A 7,902-nucleotide genomic window follows, 5' to 3' on the forward strand; every position below is an offset into this window, starting at 1 on the left:
TTCACTTCAGTGTCAGGTCAACAAATAAAATAAATAGGGTCAAGTTATCAAATAATTGATAGGGCCAAAGCACACAATTTGAACAAACAAAGCTGTCTCTTAATTTAGTATATATCCAGCATGAAACAGTGGCTGAGTGGCATAGATTTGAGAGCTGTTTTAACCACCAATGATAAATTCTGTTTCCAAACCAGAATTTCCCCCCACCTGGCATAAACCATCCCCCTATTTTATTAAGGAGTTTCTAAATGATCCTGTGGTCTTTCTATCAACTCTTGGGCATCCCAGGGCTTTCTTGTTTTAAGCCTAAACAGAGCAAAATCTTATTGATTCTGACCTAAAGGGGAACTAGCAGTGTAGCTGCAGGTTGCAGAGCTTCAGTGTAAAAGTATTTTATAAATATTATTATAATATTTTATATATATTATAATAATAATTAAATATATTGTATTGCAAGGTGTGAAGGAATGGACTTGCAAGCCACCCCATTTCTTTGGATTAGTTCCCAGGAAGCTGGAAAAACTCCGTGGTGGACCCAAGTCTCTGTTTGGTAACACCACCCCTTCCCCTCACTCTTGGGGAAACCAAAAACAATCTAGATACCAATTGCTGCCACTAACAACTCAGCACATCTAGCACTCCAAACCTGCACTGCTGTTTATAGGCTGTACTTCACTGCTGTGTTTCTGACTTTTCTCTGGCAAACTAGCACAGTGACCGATTCAAATGAGTAGCCGGGTTGGTCTGAAGTAGCACAATAAAATCAGAGTCCAGTTGGTCTTAAAGGTGCTACTGGACTCTGATTTTATAGCACAGTGACCATCTTTCACAATTTCACACTTTTGACCAGGGACAGTGATTTGCTGCCTCTCCCTGTTACCATATTTCTGATAGCAAGACTGTATTTAAAAACGTGTTTCCCACCTTTCTGTCCTCATCAGGGACATCAAGGCAGTTAGCAGATTGAAAGCACAATAGCAAAAACTCAACTTAAAAACCCTTAAAATCATAACAAGAACATATCATTCAAACAAGTAAAACCAAGATAAAGTTTACATACAATACAATAAAATACAAATATATGCATATATATTGGGAGGGCATTTCAGAGCCAGGATTGATAAGGCTCCCAAGTTGCGACCCATGCTCAGAAGATGGGGGCACTCAAAACATGAACTTGGGAGATGACTGTAGATGTTGTGTAGGTTTATAAGGGACTAGCCAGTCTTTCAGGTACATTACTCCCAAACCATGGGGCTCGAAAGATCAATTCCAGCACTTTGAATTGTGTCCAGAAACAGATTGGGAGCCTGTATAGATGGATAATATGATCCCTAAACCCCACTCCAATCTACATCCTGGTTTCAGCATTCCACACCAGTGGAAATTTCTGAACATTTTTCAACATTTATCCTCATTGTCCCTTGAAACATAGACCAGATGGAGTCCCTAGATAAAAACTTACTACTTTTGCCTATCCAAGGTGAAGATGTAAATGAGTGCATTCTCTGTGTTCAGGGAATTTATAATCTTCCCTTTGGGGAATTTCCCTCCTGCAATTGTTCAGATCTTCCTGGCAGAAGAGGAAGAGATTACTTTCAAGCCATTTGGCTGTTTCATTTCTCTGTCCATTTAGGTGCAACAGTCTGGCAAGGTGAGAGATAGTAAACCATGCACTCAAGTACTCTGTGCTTGGGTTTGATGGCTCATACCCAAGACTTCCTGCCAGCTACAAGTTTTCAGCTGTGCTCCAACTCACAGAGTGCTGTCCCAATGGTTGAAATATCAGGGCAAATATTATTATAACACAATGCAGCTAATGTAGATGAAACCTACAATAATCATTGCAGCAGACCTGATGTGTTCAAATCCTGTTCCTTAAAATAATTTTTAAAAGTGCCCTCAGGCTGTTCCTGTAGTTCTATCACAGTTCTCTTTCTTTATATAAAAAAAATCTCTGCACATTCTATAAAGAAGAAAAGTTGATTTTTTACCCACTTTTCTCTACCAGAAGGAGTCTCAAAGTTGCTTACAATTGCGTTCCCTTCCTCTTCCCACAAAAGACACCTTGAGGACTAGGTGAGGCTGAGAGAGTTCTGAGGGCATTTCCGCACATTGCAACAAATAGCATTGCGTCAGCTGAATGGTGTAGCTTTAAATATTATCGCGCCTCCAGACATTCTTCACCTTGCCATCTCGCTGCAGTCTGCTGCCTTTTCATGCTTCTCACCTTCCACAAGTGCTGCTGGAAATGGCAGAAGAGAACGCAGTTTATACGTGACCCACCTGTCAATCAAGCCATGCAGCCAATCCCCGTTCTTCTTGTTTTGAAGGTCCTGCGATGCTTGCCAATTTTTAAAATTAATAGTTCTCCATTTAAGCGCCTACGCTTAATCATATAGGCATAGTGCTTTTTATAACACCACCCTTTATGGAATCGTGAGCCTTGAATCCTAAAAAAATTAATCTTGTTCCTGATTTTTTGGGGGGAGGGACTTTAGAGAAGCATCTGTGAGACAACTTTGGGGGAAAATATTTTTGGCTTTGCCTGCATGCGTGTACACCTATTTGTTGCTCCAGGCAGTTCACTTAAAAACAACATCCCTGGGAGAAGGGAGAGGGAGGAAGGTGTGAGGGCGGGACATCGGAGGTAGAGATAGTGCTTCTTCACCGCCATACATTTCTTTGGCATGTAGTCTGCTGGTTGTCTGCTGGGGGAAAGCACTTTTTAGGTTGGTGAATCCACTTTTTGGGATTCACCAATTTACGCTTTAAAATGGCGGATTTAGCATGAAGTTTGCTGGGTGGACGTGGAAGGCTGGCGACGTCATGCGGAGTGCTTGGAATATAGTGTCTTTGGGGAGTAAGTATCACGCTAAATTTATGGCATGCGGAAAGGCTCTGAGAGAACTATGACTAACCCAAGATCACCCAGCTGGCTACATGTGGAGAAATGGGGAATCAAGCCCAGTTCTTCAGACTAGAGGTCACCACTGCTCTTAAGCAGACTGTTCCACAAAGCAGGAATCGACACTAAGAATGCACATGACTGGGCAGCTGCAAATCTTACCCATTTGCAGAGTGTCACCTACAGAAGGCTTTGGTTGAATGAGTGAAAATGTCACAAATAGAATAGGAGAGGCAATCTTTCCCCCTGGTTAGTGGACAGTGTGTTATACATCAAACGTTGACTGTTTCCACACCTGCTAAAAATGGCATCATGGCCATCTTAATGTCCCGCGAAATCACAAGCAATGTACACTGAAATATCACTATTCAGGTGCAGCTCCCAATACACTCCCTCTTTGCTCTACAGTTTGTGAATGCTGTTAAAATTAGATCCTCCCCTGGGATGGAATTCATGTTTACCCAATGAGGAAACTAAAGAGTTGACTTCCTTCTCCATTTTCTGTCATATTATCCTCGCAGGAACAAACATGAAGCTGCCTTACACCCTCATGGTCAGTATAGTCCAGTCAGAGTGGCAGTTGCTCTCCGGTTTCAGTCTTCACAAACTCCCAGGTGTTAAGTGCTTTAAGTATATTGTTTGTGACTTTATAGCAGGGAGTTTATTACAAATGGAATCACAGTAAGTAAACCGCCTAGAATTAAGTGCTCACTGTGGCCCCTGACACTTAAAAGTCAATTTGGTTTGTAATTAGGTAACTTTAAGCCTACAGGACATATTCCCTTATGCCCCTTCCCATGAAATGTCTGGAAGGCAGAAGGTGCCATCAAGGCATAGCTGACTTATGGTAACCCTGTGGGGATTTCAAGGCAAGATAAATTCAGAGGTGGTTTACCATTGCCTGCCTTCACATCCCAACCCTGGAATTCCTTGCAGGTCTCCCAACCAAATACTAGTCAGGGCTGACTCTGCTTATCTTCCAAGACCTGATGAAATCAGCCTAGCCCAGCCTATCCAGGTACATGGGTGGGTGGAATTTCAACAAGCAGAATCACATGATTTTGTTACCCATGCAATGAATACTATGATTTACAAACTAGTTGTATAAGTCATATTGCAGCTTGCAAAGCTTTTTAGAAGTGGAATGAACTCTTAAAGAGAAAACAAACAGATAAAAGTGAGCTATGAACAATTAACTCTCTCCCATTGAAAGCCATGTCAGGGTTCAAATCAACCTGTGTTTTCCCCCTGTGTTTAGAGAACCCTGCTGAGCTGGTGTGTACATGTAAGCACAGATGAAAGTGGGAACATTAAATGCACGGTCCCTTGCAACATTTTAATAACTTGCTAGTGGTATGGTTTAACAAATTGTTTACCACTTGGAAATGCTGAAGATATAATATACACTCATTTTCTCAGTGTTTCTATTTTTCCTCACTCTGTTTTTGGAGAAGTGTTTTAGCACTATCAATCTCTACTTTCATTCTTTCTAAATATTCTTTCTAAATATTCACTAAAGAAGGATATCTACCTGAGCAGCTTTCCCTCCATTATGTTTCTCAAAGCTGAATTCCAAAGACAAAACCTTAAATAGGTTGAGAAGAAAATCCAGTAGTCTGATTAATTAGGAATTTGTTGTTGTTGTTATGTGCGAAGTCGTGTCCGACCCATCGCGACCCCATGGACAATGATCCTCCAGGCCTTCCTGTCCTCTACCATTCCCTGGAGTACTTTTAAGTTTGCACCTACTACTTCAGTGACTCCATCCATCCACCTCATTCTCTGTCATCTCCTTCTTCTTTTGCCCTCGATCACTCCCAGCATTAGGCTCTTCTCCAGGGAGTCCTTCCTTCTCATGAGGTGGCCAAAGTATTTGAGTTTCATCTTCAGGATCTGGCCTTCTAAAGAGCAGTCAGGGCTGATCTCCTCTAGGACTGACTGGTTTGTTCGCCTTGCAGTCCAAGGGACTCACAAGAGTCTTCTCCAGCACCAGAGTTCAAAAGCCTCAATTCTTTGACGCTCGGCCTTCCTTATGGTCCAACTTTCGCAGCCATACATTGCAACTGGGAATACCATAGCCTTGACTAAACGCACTTTTGTTGGCAGGGTGATGTCTCTGCTTTTTAGGATGCTGTCTAGATTTGCCATAGCTTTCCTCCCCAGGAGCAAGCGTCTTTTAATTTCTTTGCTGCAGTCCCCATCTGCAGTGATCTTTGAGCCGAGGAAAATAAAATCTGTCACTATCTCAATTTCTTCCCCATCTATTTGCCAGGAATTGAGAGGGCCGGCTGCCATGATCTTTGTTTTCTTGATGTTGAGTTTCAAGCCAACTTTTGCACTCTCCTCCTTCACCTGCATCAACAGGCTCTTTAGTTCCTCTTCACTTTCTGCCATTAGAGTGGTATCATCTGCATATCTGAGGTTGTTGATATTTCTCCCTGCAATCTTGATCCCAATTTGTGACTCCTCTAATCCCGCCTTTCTCATGATGTGCTCCGCACATCAGGAATACCATACTGGATAAAATTAGGAATACCATACTGGATAAAATGAAGGAAAAGGGGAAAGTTCCTAGAAAACCAAAGCCCACTTCAATGCCAGATCAACAAATCAAATAAGCAGAGTCAAATAAAATTACTTGACAGTTCTGTTCAGAACCAATAGGTTGATGGAACAGTAATTTTAACATTTGACAATTTCGAAGTACAGAATTTAGACAGTGTATAGAAAGGCTGCTGAAATTATTTGTATTGGCAGAACATGGCATGCAAAATCTCTCAATCCAGGGCAAATCTAGAAGGGCTCAGTGACCCTTCCAAAGGTCAATGGAAAGTTGCTGACTGTAACAGATTCAGGATACAATTTAGTGTCATTTTAGGATGACTTTGCACACTTTAGAGAAGTAGTATTTATTTATTTTATTATTTTATTTCTTATATTTATAAACCGTTCTCCCCTGTGGCTCAAGGTAGTTTACATGAAACAAGAAGAACAATAATTCGGTAGTAACTGTGATAACAACAGAACAGGGTTTAATAATAGCAGCATTGTAACAGTTTGAACATCAACATTCTAACGGTCCTGTAACCAGTCTTTCATGCTGATCCAGTTTGCTATAACCACTGTTATCCACATGCTTATCCAGATACATAAGGGTTTCAGAATCCAGTCACAGAAGCTGGAAAGATTATTAAGTACTCTATTATTCATCCCACTACTAGAAGAAGAGTTGTTTTTTATATGTCACTTTTTTCTACCAGAAGGAGTCTTGAAGCACCTTCCCTTTCCTCTCCCCACACCCTGTGAGGTAGGTGAGGCTGTGAGAGCCCTGATATTACTGCTCGGTCAGAACAATTTTTATCAGTGCTGTGGCTGCACGTGGAGGAGCGGGAAATCAAGCCCGGCTCGCCAGATTAGAAGTTGGCCCTTATAACCACTACACCAAGCTGGCTTCCTATTGTCTTACAAACTATTTTCCAGGACATTAGCTGACTGAGTGCCATCCAACCTGGAAGTTCCATCTTCCAGTGCTATATCTCTTTTTTGATTCAAATTGTCTCACCAGAGGTTTTCAAGGTAAGAGTTTTTCAGAAATGGTTTACCATTGCCTTCTTCTGTCAAGTATTAACCAGAGTCAGTTGAACAAATTTTGAGTCCAGTAGCACCTTTGACCAATACAGTTTTATTCAAGGTATGGGCTTTTGTGTACATGTACACTTCTTCAGGTTAGTAATTAATGGCAGACACTTTCCCAGTTGTGAAAACAAGTAATTAAAAGAAACTAGTTGCTTGCCCATACATCTCTACCCAAGCATGGAACCATCCCCATGCTTGCAAGTTATCTAATCCTGCCCCTCTGTTCTTTACATAGGGCAAACAGGTCAGACCCTCCACCAAAGAATTAATGCACACAAGTCTGACATGAAATCACAGGACTGAAATCACAGAGGAACACTTCAACCTTCCAGGACATGCAGTAAGGGATCTCAATGCAGCTGCTTTATTGCAAAGGAACTTCAAGAACAGACTAGAAAGGGAGATTGCAGGAATGCAAGTTATTAGAACACTCAAAACAATGGAATATCCTGGACTCAACAAGGACATAGTTCACTACGTATGCTAACGTCATTTACCACATTCCTTACAATCCCCTCTTCTTTTTATTTTATTTAGTACAATGTGACTATAATGTGATGTAAGTTCTAAGTAAAGTAATTTAGAATCTAACTCACTGGTCTCAGGACTAGATAACTTGTGAGCACGGCTTGTCATTTGCAGGGATGCTTCGGTGCTTGGGTGGAGACAGATGGGGCAAGCAACTAGTCTCTTTAAATTATTTCTTTTCTCAACTGGGAAAGTATCTGCCATGAATTACTAACCTTGACGTTTTTATTTCTCGTGTTTTTTGTGAACTACAACTGAATCCAAAAGACCACATAGCCTTTTTAGCAAAGGAATATCATATTGCATAATTTGGATGTTGAGAATGTATTAATTTGCTATTCATTTACTTTCTCCTTTATATTTGTACTTTCATGATCCCTGTTCCATTTTGTGTTGTCTAAGAGAGCATCACATTGCATAATTTGGATGTTATGCATTTACTAATTTGCTATGCAATTACTTTCTCCTTTCTATCTGTACTTTCATGATCCCTGTTCCATTTTGTATTTTCTGAGGAAGAGTGCATGCCCTCGAAAGCTCACATTTTGAATACATTTTTGTTGGTCTTAAAGGTACTATTGGCCTAGTATTCTGTCGTCATACTAGAGTTCAGTTTTTAAACGTGAAGGATCCATGAGAATCCGCGTGTAGATTCCACTTTACTTTCTTCCGCCTTCACACAATTTGCGCATCAGTGGTGTTGTGGGGAAAACATTAGTGTGTTGCGGCAGCGACTAACGTTAAGCGGGCCGGGGGAGTCGAGCGAGCGGTCTGCGTGTCCTCAGTCCTGAAACTCAGCGGTCAAAAGCCCCTGCGGAATTGGAGACTGT

Source organism: Paroedura picta, chromosome 4 (genome assembly GCF_049243985.1).
Source record: "Paroedura picta isolate Pp20150507F chromosome 4, Ppicta_v3.0, whole genome shotgun sequence".
Lineage (NCBI taxonomy): Eukaryota > Metazoa > Chordata > Lepidosauria > Squamata > Gekkonidae > Paroedura > Paroedura picta.